This window comes from Grampus griseus (genome assembly GCF_964374135.1).
Source record: "Grampus griseus genome assembly, chromosome: 1".
Taxonomy (NCBI): Eukaryota; Metazoa; Chordata; class Mammalia; order Artiodactyla; family Delphinidae; genus Grampus; species Grampus griseus.
In genome coordinates, this window is record NC_139017.1 from 157,435,291 (window position 1) to 157,453,850 (window position 18,560).

Sequence of the window (18,560 nt, forward strand, 5' to 3'; positions counted from 1 at the left end):
AGAAAATCAGGATCTAACTCCAACTATTTCCCTGGGCTGTCCCTTGGACTGGCATAATAGAGGCTCGACTGGTGGTGGGACCAGCCTCTGGGCGACCACGGGAAACCTCTCTGTGGAGAGGAAGGTTCTGAGGCCCGGAGATGGCAAGGGGCTGGCCTGAGGCTCCACGAGCTAAGACATGTTGCTACCCTATCACACCACTTGGCGAACACCAGGTACTTTCTGGCGGTGATGGAGGATGGGCTGGGCCCCAGTGCCTGCCCCACATCCCACCATGAAAGCACACCAGGAGCGAGGGGCTTTCCACCCAGATCTCTGAGAGAAGTTGCTCCATCACCCTGTCTCACCACAACCATTTCCTTCTCTAAAAACTCCCTTCGCCACAGGCTCTGAGGCCAGCCAGGCTGTCAACGTGGAGGACCCAGACTAGCTGCTCTAGCTGTAGCCACACCAGGCTCAGGAATGTCCCAGGAGGCCCTCTTGCCTCTGCTACTGCCACAACTGAGGGTGTGTGCTGGGTTAGCCTCAGACTAACACGCTCCCATTGTTGCAAAGCCATCAGACATCACACACAACAGCTCACTTAATCCTCACAGCCATCCCATGGGGGTGGTAACAGTTATTATCAATGGCCCTTTTACAGGTAAGGAAACTGAAAGCAGGAAAGAGCTCTGAGTAACGACTTTTCCCTCTGACTGAGCAACCTTCTCCTCCTACGGGTCTGCTCAGTAGTGTCGAGTATCACGTTCTGACTTTGTTTAGCTTTCGGAGGTTATTTTGGAGGTTGCCTGGGAAAGAGTTAAGCTTCGCAAAGCGCCAAAGCGGAAGGGTCCCCCGGGGTTGGGGAAACCGTAGCGGGAAAGGAGACCTGACTTAGGGAAGGTCACACGGCAAGCGAACTAACTAACTGGCTGGGGTCAGACTTGGTGGCGGGAAGCACCTGCCAGGCTTGCACCCTGACACCAGGGCTGCCGCCTCCCATCCCTTAAGGCCTCAGCTTCTCGGCTCTCTAGGCGGGGAGCCCTTCCAGAGCTCATGCCTCCGGTGGCGCCGCAGACTATGGGAGCTGTGCCTGCGGAAACCTTTTCATCTGCAGAGATTCTCGCCCCGCCCCCTTTGGCGCGGGCAGTTCCTTCAGCCCCCTCTAGCTTCCCTGACCCCCTCCAGCCCTGACCCCGCCCCGCCCCCTGTACCCCAAGCACCAGAGGACTTGAAAGGCTCCGCCCCCAGCGGTGCGCCAGGTGTAAGGGGCAGAGCCTCTCGTCCCAGCGGGGCCAGGCGGGAGCCCCGCCCCTCTACCTGAGGAGGCCCACCTTGGGAGGTGAAAGGTTCGCTCCTCATAGGAGAAAGAGGGTCTGGCTGGTGGGCGATGCCTGCTGCTACTGACTCATTCATACACTCATCCATTCATGCATTCAACCTCCCTGATGTTCATTCGTGCACTCCATCAGCAAATTCTTATCCCAGAACCTTCTAATTCTCTCACTAGACTTCTCCGGACAGCCACACTGGGTCACGCCTTTTGCTGGACTCTGGGGACACAGAAATGAACAAGGTGGACATGGTCTCTGCTCTGGAGGAGTTTAAGAGTGTAAGGAGGAACTTCCCTGATGGTGCAGTGGTTAAGAATCCACCTGCCAATGCAGGGGTCATGGGGTAGATCCCTGGTACGGAAAGACCCCACATGCCGCAGAGCAACTGGGCCCCTGCGCCACAACTACTGAGGCCCGCCTGCCTAGAGCCCGTGCTCCGCAACGAGAAGCTGCAGTGAGAAGTCCGCGCACCGCAACGAAGAGTAGGCGCCGCTGACCACAACTAGAGAAAGCCCTTGCGGAGCATGAACACCCAAGACAGCCAAAAATAAATTAATTAATTAAAAAAAAATAAGAGTGTAAGGGGCACAGCAGCGTGTGTCTGATGCTATAACAGAAGGATGGGCGCAGGACAGCAACAAGACGGGGAGGGAGCCTCAAGTGTGAGCAGCCAGGCAAGGCTACAAAGGGGAGTGGCATCTGACCTGGATCAGGAAAGGAGCAACAGATGGCCAGGTGAAGTTAATAATAGTAACAACCCAAATATAAGCTCTTTGCAGGTTCTTACTGTCGGTTTTATTTCCATTTCTTTACTACAGTCTTGGGAAGTAGATATTATCACCTTCATTTTACACATGAGGAGACTGAGGCTTCAAGAGTTTACATAAATTGTCCAAAGTGATACACCAATAAATTTTTAAAAAGCCAGAATCTGAACGAGGTCTATCTCCAAGTTTAGACCTAGATTTAAGTTTAAAAATACCAAATGTTAACTATAAAGGCCTGGAGGCTATACCCAAAATATTAGCAAAGGTAGTCTCTGGGAGGTGAGTTTACATTGTTATGCATTTGAATTATGTATGAGACGAGATGTCTGTATATGTTAGAATTCAAAATTTCCCTATGGCAGATTAGTTTTGTTTTTTCCTATTCTTTTTCTTCCCCCAGAAACGGAAATTGCTTGACTGTGGGGGTTTTTTTCTTCCTTGATTACAAAAATATAGTATCATTTTTTGAAAATCAGTCCTTTTAAAAATAACCATTTTCAGTGATTATTTTCCCTCTGTGTTTTCCTAACTTACTGCATCAAGCATGAATTACCTTTGTAATTCGAAAGTAAATGCTATTTTTAAGAAATGAATTGCACTCGTCAAGGACTCAATGACCTGAACCACCAGAGCTCAGGCAGTTCCTGAGAAAAAGGCTTGGGGGTATTGGTTGACCTCAGACAAGAGTGAGTCATCTCAGTGAAGTAACTGCCAAACACTGGGCAGACAAGTAGAAATGGGGGCCCCAGATTGGAGAAGGAAACCTCCCCTGCCGCCTCAGGGCTGGTCAGACCTCATCTGAGCCTCAGGCAAGCTGGAGAGCTGCCCTGCAGCTGGGGAGAGACCTAAGCACAGTTGAGGGATCTTGGAGAAGAGGCACCTGGGGAGAGGTCTTCACAATACACACACAATTGGCGTGCAGGTATGAGCAGGGCAACCAGGGGGCTTAACTTGTCTGGAGAAATAGTGAGCAAGGAGAGGCTGGAAGACCACCTCATTAAAGGGTAGCTGTGTGGGTGATAGATCGCATTAGGAGACCTCCCTAATATGTACAATGTTAGTCAGATATGACGGGAGAGAGATACATCCCCAACTCAACATCTCAGAGGGAATACACTGGAACTATCAATAGTAAACAATAGTGATAACAATAATGAGAATTGTTTGTTGAGTGCCTATTGTGTGCCAGGCTCTTTATGCCTAGCACATTATATTGTAATAAGGTAATTATATACAATATATAATATAAATTATGTCAGTTATTATATATGGTGTGTTATATAATTATATAATATAAAATATAATGTTTATAATATAACTATATATATATAGAGAGAGAGAGAGAGAGTTAGGCATAAAGAGCCTGGTGATATATATACCAGTGACTTTCAAATTTTAGCTACACTAGAATCCTCTGGAAGGCCTCCTGCCACACAGATTGCTGGGTCCCACCCCAAGAGTTTCTGATTCAGTATGTCAGGGGTGGGGCTAATTCACAGGTGATTAAACGCAGCTGGTCTGGGAACCACACTTTGAGAACCACAATATACATTTGTCACAACCGCCTTACAGTAGAGGTTCTGTTATCAGCCCCATTTTACAGATCAAAAAACAAACAAAACAAGACACATCCGATGTTCCTCACGGAGGTAAAATTACTGCTTACAGCTAGCAAGTGGCAGAGCCTAGATTTGAATCCAGGTTTTTCTGACTCCAAATTTCAGACTTAACCAAAACAATCAGTTCTTTTTTTCAGGTAACTAATAAATAGAAATCAAGATTCTATTGTTTGAAATTAACATAACATTGTAAATCAACTATACTTCAATAACATTTTTTAAAAAAGATTTTCTTATTTGGTAGCAAACCTGTAAATTTTTCCTTCAAGTTATTAAAGAAAGAAAAATTTTGATCCTGGAAGAGGCTGGGCAGGAGTCACCAGTATTCCAGAGACGAGAAAAAGCAAAGCCTTGCGGGGGAGGCGGGAGTGATGATTCAGTTCTTCCCTCCATGTGGGAGGGGCTTTGGATTATACCTTGCCCAGCATTTCTCAGTTCTTACAGCTTCAGGATCTCGTTTTGGGGGCTCTCTGCTGGGGCAGTCGTTCTTCCCTTTCTTAGGATGCAATTGACCAAACACGTATTGAGCACCTTGTTCAATAAAGCAGGGTAGGCTGAATAATGGCCACCCAATGATACCAGGTCCTAATCCCCAGAACCTGTGAATGTTACCTTATATGGCAAAAGGGATTTCACAGATGTGTCTACATCAAGAAACTTAAAATGGGGAGATCATCCTGGGTTATGAGGGTGGGCCCAATATAGTTACAAGGGTCCTTATAAGAGAGAAGGCAAGCACAGAGAGAGAGATTGGAAGATGCTTCGCTGCTACCTTTGAAGATGGAGGAAGGGCCACAAGCCAAGGGATGCAGCTTTAGAAGCTGAAAAAGCAAGGAAACAGATTCTTTCCTAAAGCCTCCAGAAGAAATGCAAGCCCTGCCAACACCTTGATTTTAACCCCTGCAAGACCCATTTTAGCCCCACAAGACCCATTTTGGACTTCTGACCTCCAACTATAAGATAATAAAATTGTCTTGTTTTAAGCCACTAAATTTATTGTAATTTGTTACAGAAGCTATAGGAAACTGGTATGAATATGTGCCAAAAATAGAAAACTGCCTCTAGTTTTTCCATAAATGTGTGAGCCAATAAATGCACACACATCCACGTTCACACTCACACTGCTTCTGCCTTGTGCATGCAGGGGAGCAGGTGCATACGGTGGCCTCAGTGGCATCCGGCCTCAAAGACTGAGAGTACCTGGAGCCACCTAGACCCACCCAGACCACTTCTGGGCTTACTTCCACAAGTAAGCAAAGGTGATTCATTTCCTCAATAAACATTTACTGAGTACCTGCTCTGGGCCCAGCTTGGTGCCAGACATGGGTATGAAAGGTAAGCCAAATGGATCTTCATGGGGCTTCTGGTCTGGGGGTGGGACCATAATTCATAACTATAGTGTGGGTGTCTCAGAAGGGGGTTCAGTTCTAAAGTCAGCACCCAGGAGGAAAGGATATATCATTCAAAATTACATTTGAAAGCCCTTAAATTACCTATAATGCACAATAATTCTTTTGCATGCTTGGGTCTGAGAACTCAGCTGAAGGGAATAACTAAAGGAAAGGCTGTCTTGAGATATCTGTACGTTGAAGCTGCTCTGCCTTTAAGAAAAAGACCCCATCTCTAGGGATGAATTGAGGTTGGGCAGAGAATTTGGGAGTGCTCCTGGCACCTGCAGGGTGATTCCAGTCTGCTTTTATATTACGCATGTATCATCTTAGTGCATGTTGAAAGATTAGTTTGTTTTTATGAGGATAATACAAATTCTGGAGCTGCATCTTTGGAGGTCAGTGGTTGGAGGATAAGGTCGTATTATTTAAATATGCCTCGGATATGAATCCACAGGGCAAACTGTGGGCAGTATTATTATGGAAAAGAGCTGAACCCATGAGAAACTACGGTTGGAAGAACACGGGGTCCCATGGAGGTCTTCCCAGAGGAAGTGACATTGAACTGACACCTGCAGGACAGGGGGACAGGTGAACATTAACCAGCAAAGAGGACTGACCGGGAGAATATTCCAGGCATGCAAACTACCTCAGTAAGTGGCTAGAGTTGAGACCTCCTCTGTAGACCCAAGAGAGTGACACCCACAGTCCCCTTGCTGCCCAAAGATACCCTGGGACTCTCTGCCCTAACGCTGAGACCTTTAAGAGGTTCTTGTCTGTGAACCCTAGGCACAGTTCTACTTCCTAGAAAATGCTGGGGATTTCTTAAGATTTGGGGTTTCTTGTTCATGCCTGGGGCACTTTTTGTTTTCTGGAACAGTGTGGTGAAGCTTTGCAGGGAGTGGTCCTAGAATCTGTTCTGACATCAACTTGCTGTGTGATCTTGGACAAGTCAGGTCTCTCTGGGCCTTGATCTGTCCATCTGTAAAGTGGGTTGAGCCCTTCCAGCCCTGACACAGTCCGTCTGGGACTATGGAGAAATAGCGCCCTACAGTGGTTTGAAATCCCAGACTGGCACCAGCTCTGAGTGGGAGTCCTGACTCCACCATTTACTGGGACCTGGGGCAAGTCATTTCACCTCTCTCAGGCTCCATTTCCTCAACTGTTTTACAGATGAGGCCTTTGTTCCCATCCCTGTGGATTGTACGAGGATTAAATGAGATCAGGGACATAAAGCATTTGTTGCTGTTGCAGCTGTGGTCATTTTTTGTTATGGTTGTGAAGTGGAACGAGTTAACTCTGCTGATTTCTGCAGAATGCACCACCCTCAGGGTTTACCACCTGTGCAATCTCGGCAAACAGCGTCAGAAGGTCCTCTGATGGGTGTTCAGGGAAACACCCAGAACTGGGTGGCTGCATTTGGCAGGAACTGAGGAAACTCCCCACAGGGAGTTATGACGGGTGGGCGGTGGCTGCACTAACTTGTGAGTACAAAGATGATTCCCAGACTGAGCTGCAGGAGTAGGCCTGGGATGGAGTCTGGGTAGCCTGAAATAGTTCAGGGTGGGAAGGGAAATGTCCCTTGCCCTCAGCTGGTAACCAGGGCCAGGACAGGCTGGGACAGGATGGAAAGGAGGAGGACTGAGTCTTCCCTCACCTATGACCAGCCCCTGAGCCTCTGGCCCTGCCCCACTTTGATTCTGACCACCTGGTGTCTATTCATATTGCAGCTTAGACAGTCTGACTGCTCTTGATACAAGGGATAGGAAACTGAGTCCCAGAAAGGGGTAGGGACTTGCCCAAGATCACACAGAAAATCAGAACCAGAATTGAAGTCTCCAGGTCTCAGATCCAAGAATCTCTGACAGCATCCAAGAATCTCTAAGGCTATGTGAGCTTAGTCAGGTCACTCCACCTCTCTGAGTTGGTTCCCTCATCTGTAAAATGGGGTTCATCATATCTACCTCTCAGGTCTGGATAAGGAGCAAATGAAAAAATGATGCAGATCCAAGACTTGGTCAAGTGAGTGAGTAGTTGGTTGTTGCCTGGCAACTGCAGCAGCCCCAGATGTTTTCTATCTCCACACTTCCATGGGAATCAGGTCACCCAGTGACAACTGGGCTCAGATCTCAGAGAGAAAAGTCTCTGGCTTATGGGGCGGTAGGGAGAAAGGCTTCTCCTTCTGAAGCACTGACCCAGGCGAGGCACGGTCAGTTCCCTTCCAGGTCCTAGAGGTCCTCCCAGGCAGCCCAAACTTGTCTATCTTTCTAGCTTAGGGACAGATTTACATGACTCCTTCTCTCTAGGCAGAGCTGAGCTGTGGGCTGTCAGCACACACAGCAGCAAGTGCTGGAGGAGAAAAGCCTGCCGGGGCCTTTTCATCACCACTGAGAGGCACCTTAAGAGAGTAATCTGGAGACACACCTGGGCCCAAACCCTGGCTCTGCCACTCATTGGCTATGTGACCTTAGGTCACTCCACCTCTCTGAGTTGGTTGCCTCATCTGTAAAGTGGGATTCATCATTTCTACCTCTCAGGTCTGGATAAGGAGCAAATGAAAAAATGAATGTAAAGTACCAGGCCTAGAAGTGGGCACTCAGCACTGGATCAGTTAGCTTTCTCAATTGCAAAGGTCACCTTGCAGAAAAGGGCCAGAAAATCAGGCTGAGAGGCTATACAGCGAAAACAACACCCCCAGAGTGCAAGTACACGGCACGGATAGGGCAGCACGCACCAGGGATGCTCTGCAGGCTCGCTTCCCTGACGCCACTGCTTAACCGCTGCATCCTTCTTCTCCTCCGCCTTCAGCACTCCCTGACCTCCTTACCCTGCTTAACCCTTATCACCTTCCCACATAACTTACTTATTATGTTTACAAGTTGTCTGCTTTCCCTCGTTAAGCACCGTGAGAGCGCGGATCTTTGTTCTGTTCACTGAACAAAGTATGGCACATAGTAGGGGCTCAAAAATATTCGTTGAATGAATGTCCATAATGTCCCTGAGGTCACACAGCTGGGAAGCAGCATGGCTGTGATTAGAATTCAATTTTATTTGGTTCCAAAGCTATAGAATCTTCTTCCTAGGGCTGTTAACGAGGCTCAAATGAGTTCACATGTGTAAGCCACTGAGCACAGTGCCTGGTACAAACGTTATTGTACCATAAATGTGGGCTGCCGTCATCATCATCACTCTTACTATTATTATTATTGAAGGGTCCCCCCCTTCTCTCCTCATGGGCTCATTTTTCTAAATTCCATAATAGTTCTGTCAGCTATCTGGGGTGTGACTTCAAGCCTGGGCAGACACACTGACACGAACCTCAGGAAGGAAAAAATACAGGTGTCTCCAGGCAGCCCAGGTCGCAGGGAGCCCTGCCTGCCACCCCCACCCCAGGACCCAATCCTCTATGTGGCCTGTATTGTAACTGACCTGAAATTATTCTCTCACAAAGGCAAACAACACAGACTTCCTGTGTTTTGAGAAAGGGGAAGTCCAGCCAGCACTTTACCTTGAGTCATTTGTTTCACAAAGGAAGCCCCTGCAGTAGGCAGAAGAAGGTAGCAGAAGAGAGAAAGGAGGATTCTAGGAGTGCTACCACTTCTCAGCTCCATGCTGAGCAAATCTCCTCTGTGGTCTTAATTTTCTTATTTTGGAAAATGGGACAACGATCTTTATCTCACCTGCCCCTCTGCATTGTACTACTATCAATGAGTATGTGTGAGGAGCTGGGAATACGTAAGCCCTGTGCAACCGGGAGGCCTTGGAATGGCCACTAAGTCCATAAGTTAAAAACACACAGACCTGGATTCAAGTCCTGCCTCCATCACTTTCTAGCTGTGCGTTCCTAGGCATGTAATGGACCCTCTCTGAGTCTTGGTTTCTTTTTCTATAAAATGGGCCCTTGGTTTCCTCAGCTGTGAAATAATAGCTTATCTCCTAAACTGGTTTTGAGGGTTAACTGAGAAACACACATCAAGGCCAGGAAGGACCTAGGCTCAGAGCAAGCCTTCAGGAATGGTGGCTTTTGTTTTTAATCCTCGATGACCTCTCACTTCCTCACCTCTCCTGTGTGCTGCCTTGTCCAGTCCTGCTGTGCTCAGGACAAAGCCCCTTCTGAGACTGCTTCTCATAGACCTTCTCCCACATCTGTGAGGCCACAGATAACTGTTAAAATAGTTTTACTGATTACAAAAGTAATAAATCCATGCTAGAAAAAAAATTTTAAGCAAATAAGTAAAAAGAAGGAAATAGGTATTACACATAACTTCACCACCCAGAGATAATCACTATTGATTGGGTGACTTTCCTCCCTGATTTCTTTTTAATGAATGTGTAACAGGATGTCCCTGTTGTTTTGGCAGATAACAAATGCCATGAACCATGGACCACCCAGGCAGAGCATGCCAAAGGATGGAGAAACCAGTTCTACCAGCATTACCCCATCACCCACCTCTGGTCATCATGGAGTGTGTGTGTGTCTGTGAGAGAAACAGAGACAGAGATGAAGAGAGAGGAGAGGCTGGTTGGAAGGGATTTCTTTTTTTTTCTTAAATTCTTAATTTATTTATTTTACTGATTTATTTTTTTAGCTGCGTTGGGTCTTTGTTGCTGCGCGCGGGCTTTCTCTAGTTGCGGTGAGTCGGGGCTACTCTTTGTTGCAGTGCACGGGCTTCTCATTGCACTGGCTTCTCTTGTTGCAGAGTACGGGCTCTAGGCGCATGGGCTTCAGTAGTTGCAGCATGCAGGCTCAGTAGTTGTGGCTCGAGGGCTCTAGAGCACAAGCTCAGTAGTTGTGGTGCATGGGCTTAGTTGCTCTGCGGCATGTAGGATCTTCCTGGGCCAGGGCTCGAACCCATGTCCCCAGCATTGGCAGGCAGATTCTTAACCACTGCACCACCAGGGAAGCCCTGGGAGGGTTTCTTATGGAGAGGACTGTTGGTTATTGTTTGGTCCCCACTGAAAAACCCCCTCCACCCCAGAGAGGTGGACTTGAAGGGAACCACTTGGCAAGTTTGAGATGTACCTGGGGTCCACAGACCAAAGAGAAAGGCAAGTCTAAGGCAATGGCACACTCTCGTATCACCCACACTTCACATAGCACAGAGCTTATCACACTGAATTGGAAATGTCCGCTGAGTTGCCTGCCTCACCAGCTTGACCTAGAAATGGCTTTCAGTCTGGGCCTTGTATCCCCTACCCATGCAGAAGGCCTAGCACTTAGTTGATGCTTGATAAATGTTCTGGTGAATTGAGTGAAGATTGAAGAAGCTGTGGAATCAAAAGCAGAAAGATCAAGGATTTTAGGACCACACAGATCTAGGTTCAAATGCTGCCTCTGCCACTGTCGCTGGGTTCCCTTTGAGGAAGTCACGTCATATATCTTACCTCATTGTTTTCACTTGAAAAATGAGGATAATTTGAGTTTCTGTTCTGCGGAGTTTTGAATGATCAAGCGATGGCACATAGTAGGTGTTCCAGCAATGATGAATGAATGAAGACACAGTAGTCTTGGAAACGCTGCACACTGGCTGGGCCTCCCTGTTTGAACTGATACAGTTCCGGAATTTCTGGATCCTGGTTTCTTTCCCCTGCTCCTTTCTCAGGCATCATCATGTCATTGTCGTCATCATCATCATCATCTTTATAGCAGCAACAACAGCTGCTGGTTGAATGGAAATTTACAGAAATTCCATGACCTGGTCTCATTTAAATCTCACAATAATCCTGTGAGATCTATAATTCCCATTCCACAGACAAGAAAACTGAGGCCTAGAGAGGGTGAATGACTTGTCCAAGGGCACAAAGACCTGAGACTTGAGGTGCTGCTTTTGGCCTTCCTTAAACTAATTGATTTAACATGTACTCAATACCCACTGTGAGCCAGGCACTTGAAATTAGCAGCTTGGCTCCTGTCCCCTTATAGATGAGTGGGAAGGACAGACATGCAAGTTAATAATTATAACTCTACATAGTAAGTGCTGTCCAGGAAAACTCCAGAGAAGATGATTATTTCTTCTGCTGGGGGCAATCGGCTGGAGAGTGAGTCCAGTCCACTATTTTCTATCTCTGTGGCTTTGGGCAAGTTACTGCACCTCTCTGGGCTTTAATTTCTTCATCTGTAAAATGGGGATTATGATAATAATATCTCTCTCATACAATCACTGTGGGGATAACAGAGGTAATATATGTATTTGCACAATGTCTGGCACAAGTAAGCACTTAGTAAATTATAGCTGGTTCTTTATTACTGTAACCTAGATGTCAGCCAGGGGCCTCCTGACCCCTTGAGATCATGGGATGAGCCCAAGCACTCATTCCAAAACCCTCACCAAAATGACTGCGAATTCTTGGGAGATTTTTTTTTTTTTTTTTTTTTTTCTGCAGTACGCTGGCTTCTCAATGTTGTGGCCTCTCCTGTTGCGGAGCACAGGCTCCGGACACGCAGGCTCAGCGGCCATGGCTCACGGGCCTAGCAGCTCTGCGGCATGTGGGATCTCCCTGGACCGGGGCACGAACCCGTGTCCCCTGCATCAGCAGGCGGACTCCCAACCACTGCGCCACCAGGGAAGCCCCAATTCTTGGGAGATTTGATATCTCGTGGTCCAGCTCCTGATTCAGCCTGTACTGTCTTTGATCAGCACTATGCCAAAACAGATGTAAAGCTTGGCCCCTTCAGCCATTTTCACAAACACCCCAGTCGGGGCAGCTTCAGTGAGTATAGAAGACTTTTTTGAAGATTTCCAGGAATGGGAGACAGAGGAAGAGACCACATCACAATTACAAAAGACCTCAGGGTGAACTAAAAATACACTGGTTCCCAAGACAGCATCAGCAGCTCTTCTGCTTCCCTCTACACTGTTCCCACCCCCTCAGCTGTGGCCAGCTCCTGTCTCCTGGCCATGGATATCTGCCATATGGCTACTGTCTCTACTCTCTCTTCCTAAGGAGCTCTCCAATTTCCCTTCCATGCATTATCCCACTGTGTGAAGCCTTAGGGGTTGGGGGGCTGGCTTCCCCTCCCGTCTCCAGTCACCCCCTCACACTCTCCCTCACCCCCTGCAAGTCCAAGCACAACAGGGCCCCTCCCTGGCCTTCATGTAGACCCCATGAATGAGGAAATGTTTGCCATCATTCACAGCAGTTGATGCTGGTGGGTAGGTGTCCTGGCTGGCTTTCTGCTGCCTCTGCCCTCCCCCCGCCTCGGTTCCTACCCATTTCCCAAACCCAGGCCTCCAGTTTCTGGTAGATTCTCTGAGTCCTCAGTAGCTTAAAACGTCTAGAGTCGTTTTAAGAACAAATTCAAATCCAATTCCTCTTCTTTTTTGCCTCCACAACAGCTGCCTCTGGGAGCTTCAAGACCACACCTTCACCTTAAACAATTTTTCAAAGTATTTTCCCAGTGAAAGCCATCCTCTTTCCTAAAGAGAAGAGGTCACACACTGAGGGTCTATGAGCTGCATCTGGTCCACAGGATGTTTAAAAAATCAAATCAATATTTAAAAAGTGAGCAATTACACATAAAAATCTGGATTTGTGGCTTTTCCTGTACACTCACAATATCTGGCGTCATAGGACCCACAGTCCCCGCAAGAAGCATGCTGGCCTCAATGGACAGCAGGGTCCCTGCCCTCTAGCTAGGTTCTTCTTATGCCCCTGCCCACTGGCCCTATTTATTTCTCCTGTTTGACCCCTGTAATCTTTCAAATTTGTGACCTTTGCTGAAAAGCATTTCAGCAGCAGTTCCCACCCCCCATCGAATTTTATTATAATAAAGTTGGGTCTATTAATGTGCTAGGTTCGCAAAGGGCACTCTAGGCAAAAAGTACAGCGAGTATAGTCACGAGTATGAAAGTGATGGCTGTTCCTGGATGGGCAAGAGGTCCAGAGGGACTGGGTCTCTGGTGCAAGAGAGCAGTGGGACTGGAAAGGGTTAAGCTGGAACTTGGTTATGAAGGGCCTTAATGCTCTCCTATAGGGCTATTGGGAGCCAGTGTGGAGTTTAAAGCAGGGCGACACATCATGAGGTGTGCCGTAAGACAAAAGTGGCTGGGAAGCTCGTGGGGCAGGATAGATTGAAACCCTCCTGTCCCCCGCTGTCCCTGCAGGAAGCCCAGCGACAGGCTGGGGCAGTGGTCCAGGAGGGCCAGGGATGCTGTGGCCTGACTGCGTGGCAGTGGCAGTAGTAATGGCTGGGACGGATTCCGGAGGCAGCCTTGCCCTGGAGTGGGTATGCTTGACCTTGACGGAAAACACTGCGTGCGCTGCGGCTGCAGCTCACTCGCCTCCCCGCCCCTCCCCCGCGCCGCAGCGGACTGCGGCGGAATCCCGGCCCCTCGCCGGAGCCCACTCCCGCGCGGCTGCGGCACGCGAGGGGCGGGGGCGGGAAAGCGGGGGTGGCAGGATGCCAGTCTCCCCCAGAAGGCGAGGAGGGGAGGAGATGGGGAGGCTGGTCACGTGGTGCCGCCACTAGGCACAGTCCGATTGGCAGGTCCCGCAGCGGAGCCACCCGGGCTGCTTGGGTTTCCAGGCACGAAGCAGCGCCCTCCCCTCGTTCGAGGGCTCCGGGGTGTGCTGGTCTCTTGCGGAGGAGGGTAGGGTGGGGATGCTGCTCCCTCCGCGGGGTGTAACGCAGCCTGCTGCCTGGCTGGTCGCCACGGTCCTCACTGCATCTTGGGAGGTCTGATTATTGTCTCCGTGAGCACATCCCTTCTCTGCTTCTCTCCCGCCTTCCCACATCTGCCCCTCTTACTACCATGCTAGCTGGAGGCCAGCTTTGTTTAGACTGGCTGAAACAGGTTTCTATTACTGGCCGCAATGTTGCAATTTGGGGTAAATCAATTAACCAGGCGGCAAAGATTAAAACAAATCCCACAGACACTTCCAGCCTCCACAAATCCAAACCGACATTTTTCTCTCTCCAAACTGCGCCTTCTTTTTGTCTTCATCTCTGTTTCAGGCAAGAAGCCCAAAAGCCATCTGTCTCACTGTCCTCCATCAAATCTATGACAAAAACCTATTAAATTTACCTCCAAAATAGTTCTTAAAACTCAGTACCCAGTGTTTTTCCTGATTTGTAACTATGTTTATTTGTGATTGTTTTTGTACGGTTTTTTCCACTGGACTGTAAGTGAGCTCCATGAGAACAGGGACCTTATCTATTCTGCTCATTGCTGTATCACCAGCACCGTACCAGGCACATAGTAGGTGCTTAATAAGTGTTAACTGAAGGAACAGATGCACAGCAAGTACTGTACTAGGTGTGGAAAAGGGGCTCAGATTTTAAGATGAAACACACAGCTCTAGCCTCAAGAAGTCATCTATCCAACAAACCCACCCTGAGACCTTCTCTACACCAGGTGCTGGGGGGGACCAGTGCACAAGATGAGTAAGACTGCATTTCTACCTTCCCCCTACATCTGGGGAGGGGGGACCACACATGACTAACCTAGACAGTAAGACTCTGAGGTACTGGGGAGTCAGGGGTGGTGGCCCATACCAACCTCTAGAGTCAGAAGAGTTCAGGATTTGAAATATGATTGACCTCCAGGGCCAGCTTTGCTGCCTTCTGGCTGTGTGACCACAAGTCTCTTCTCTCTCTGAGGCTTCACCTCCTTATCTTAAAAATGGGGATAACATTCTTGGGCTGAGAGATATGAAAGCACCACGTGCCAGGTTTTATGACAATGTTGGGTGTAGGTGGATAACCGTACCTTCTCGTTTGCCCGGAACAGACTGATCGACACCTGTTGAACCAGGGCAATTGATAATAGCATTCTCTTTCATTCTCAAAAGTGTCCTGGGTTTGGACAGTAAATCACGTGGTCATCCTAGTAATAGGTGTGACACTGGTGTTATCTACATCATGCCCTGGGGACACAAGAGAGGGAGGGAGGTGAGTCTGAAAGTAGAAAGGGAGGTGGTGACCATGGAAATGAACCTGGAATTATGCATGGGATTACAAGCAGAGGGACTAGCATTTGCAAAGAAGCAAGATGCATGGAAGGAGATGAGGCTGGCAGTGGGAACTGTAGAAAGTTTTTTGTGGAGGGGTTGACATGAGCAGATGATTTCACAAAAGACACCAATTGAGGGGAGCTGGGGCCAAAGTCCAGGCAAGAGAGATGTTGAGGCCTGAACCAGAGTGAGGTTCCATAAGCACTTTGGAGTAAATAAGACTTGGATATGGGGCTTGGAGGACAGGTCAGAGGCAGGAGGACTTCCAGGTGGATGGGGAGGCCATTCACTGAGGCAGGTAGGGAGGGGGAAGGGCCAGGAAACCTAGGAGATAGGAGGCCACCCAGATCAGACTGACTAGGCCAGTGGCATTCACCATTCTGATCCAGAGGGAATAATTAGGGGTAACAACAGGTAGATCGCTCCTGAGGCCAGAGGAAGGAGCTGGGGCCCAGCAGTATTCAGGTGACATTTGATCAAAATTAGCTTTCAAAGCAACCTGGAAAGGCAAGAGAAAGCCTAAAAGTAGAGCCTCAAGGAAAGAAAGAGCAGGCTTTCCAGACCACCTCCATTGTACACGTGGCTCTCCTTGATCAGAATGTCTCCACAGCGCCCTACTGCTGAACAGAATAGAGGCTGGGGTTCTCAGGCTGGCATTCAAGGCTCCTGGTGGCCTGGCCCCAGCCTGCCTCTGGTGAACGCTTCATATTTTACCTGCTCATGGTTGACCCCTCCCTTCTTGTGAAAACATAAGAATTGCCCTTTCCCCTGGTCCAGCCATACGTTCCAATCATGGCATCCCATCCCCCATGGCCAAGGGCTCAGTAGCTGTAGTACTTGTCTCAAAGGGTTACATGAGCCCCAAATCACTTTTTTGGCCTAGGCTAGTTTACGTTGCGCTGCTTTTCCTTGCATCCAATGGAGTCATAATACAGAACCTTTCCATTTTCTCTTCTCTCACACAGGCTTTCAAACATTCTCTATTCCTGTCACACCCTGTTGCTCACACTTCCTCAGGCTGATCCAGCCTTTGTACCGCTATGCCTTTCTTTCAGGCTCCCTCAGTTAGGAATGTCCTTTCTCTTTCTTACAACTTGTCAACTCTAACTCATCCTTTGAGACCCAATCCAAAGGGCTCTTCTTCAGAACAGCCATCCCTCACCACCCTCAGCAAGGCTTACCATGCCCTCCTCTGGCCTGTCACAGCTTTTTGTACATGACCTTATCACTTAGTATCCCAATGACCTGCTTTCTTGTCTGCAACCCCTATTGGACTGTGCTTCATCTCTATGACCATAGTGCCTGGCAAAGAGCCTTCCACAAAGTAAGTATAATAAATGTTTACTGAATGAGTGAATAGATAAGTGAGAATCCTTCTCTCTCATGTCATCTCCCTGAGTCACTGCTCAGCTTGTATCAAGTGGAGACACAGAGGAAAAAGTGGGAGGAATTGCTTTAGTCCCTTGATTCACGGGTGATGGATTCAGGAGACAAAACCCAGGAGAAATGGGGCCATAGCAAAGTCCAGTGGCATTTATGAGAGGTCAGTTTTCTGCCAAAGCACTGATGGTGGCAGCTTTGAGCTGAGGCAGAGTTTGTTTGGGAACCAGAGCCAAGAAAAGCAAACATTCGGTGCATTGAGCTTTTCAGCAAGCTAGGATTCCGACAGCTGTTTCTGTCAGCTGCACAAGAGGAGGCATCTCAAAGCCAGCTGGGTCTGCCTGGAATCAGGGGTCCCCATCTCCTTCAGCATAATCTGACCCAAGGAACAAGGCAGACTTCTCCCCCATCTTTCATCCATATCACAGGCACACAGCTCCTCGAAGGGGGCTCTGCAACCGCTCAGGACATTGGGCACTGAGAACAAAGTCAACAGTGATTATAGGGAACTGTGGCTGAGATAACATCACTTACTAAATAGTCCATGCCTCACCCCCCTCTACATTTCCCAGCCTCCTTTGCAATTAAACTGGGCCTGTATGACATTTTCTCCCTAGTAGTCTGTGAGTGGAAGTAACACGTGTCATTTCCAGGCTGAAGTATTGAATTGATGGTGCACAACCCTCCAGCTCTCTTTCCCCTATTGAGGCAATCCTGAAAGCCTTGGGTTGAGGTGGTACAGCCCAGACTTCTGAGTGACCCAGAGACTGCCTTGCCTCATAGCAGGCTTTGTATGAGTGGGGAAAATATATCAATGTGTTAAGGCATTGAGATATGAGTTGTTACCACAGCAAAACCTAGCCTACTCTGTCCAATATACAGAAGTTAATTGTTGTTTAGCCATCCAGCATCAAATCTCCTTCCTCCTTGAGGAGAAACATTTCTCCTCCTTATGGGACTCTTTGGTATTGCCAAATCCAGCGGTCATTTCTGTTCTTATCTTTCTTCATTTCTCAGCGGGATTTGTCACAATTGACCACTCCCCCCTGGAAACATTTTATCTAGGTGTCTGTGACATCATGCCGGCTTGAGTTTTCTCCTGTCTCACAACCCCTGCTTCTCAGTTTCCTTTGCTGGCTCCTCTTCCACTGTTTTACCTCATGAGTCTGAACTTTCTCAGGGTTTGTTCCTGGGGACCTTTCTCATGGTTTTAAATACCACCCATGAAAAAGACAGCTGGTTACCTTCCAGTACTCATTCCACCATTCTTTTTAACAACAGAGCACCAGGCTTCCCTGGTGGCGCAGTGGTTGAGACTCCGCCTGCCGATGCAGGGGACATTGGTTCGTGCCCCGGTCCGGGAAGATCCCACATGCCGTGGAGCGGCTGGGCCCGTGAGCCATGGCCGCTGAGCCTGTGCACCCGGAGCCTGTGCTCCGCAACGAGAGAGGCCACAACAGTGAGAGGCCTGCGTACCGCAAAACAAAAAATAACAGAGCACCTATTTTTAGGGGCACATTGTGCCCAGTTAGAAAACTACATGTCCCAGTTTGGCCATGTGACGATGCTTTGGCTAATGAGATGTAAACACAAACGTGCCAGACTTTCCAGGTAGTCTTCTTAAAAGGAAAATAGTGTACCTTTCTTCTCTTTTCCCTCCCCACTGTCTGGAATGTGGACCATAATGAGGTGATCTTACGATTAGAAACCAAGTGCTGAGGATGGTAGAGCAGCCTTGAACTGCCTACCTTGCGACTTAGTTTTCACAAAGAGAGAAATAAATTTCTATCGTAAGTCATTTTTTTTCTTTTGTTATTTGCAACTGAGTATAATCCTAACTGATACATTCCCATTGCTGTTAAAGTGGCTTGCTTGCCTCGCATTTGTAAGTCTGAATCCAGATCTTCCCCCGGTCAGAGCAGTGGGGAACCAGCAAAAGAAAGGCACTTTCAGGCAGAAAAATGCTGGGCTTCCTTCTACAAATTGTAAGTAACGAAGCTACCGGGAGGTAAGAATGGGAGGTGGGCCTAGCAATAGTTTGTTAGCTCACAGAGACCACTGAATGTTAGATTAAGGGATTTGGACTTTGTTCTATAATTCTCTTGCAGATAGGGGGACCCCGTCTGTCTTATCTAGTAA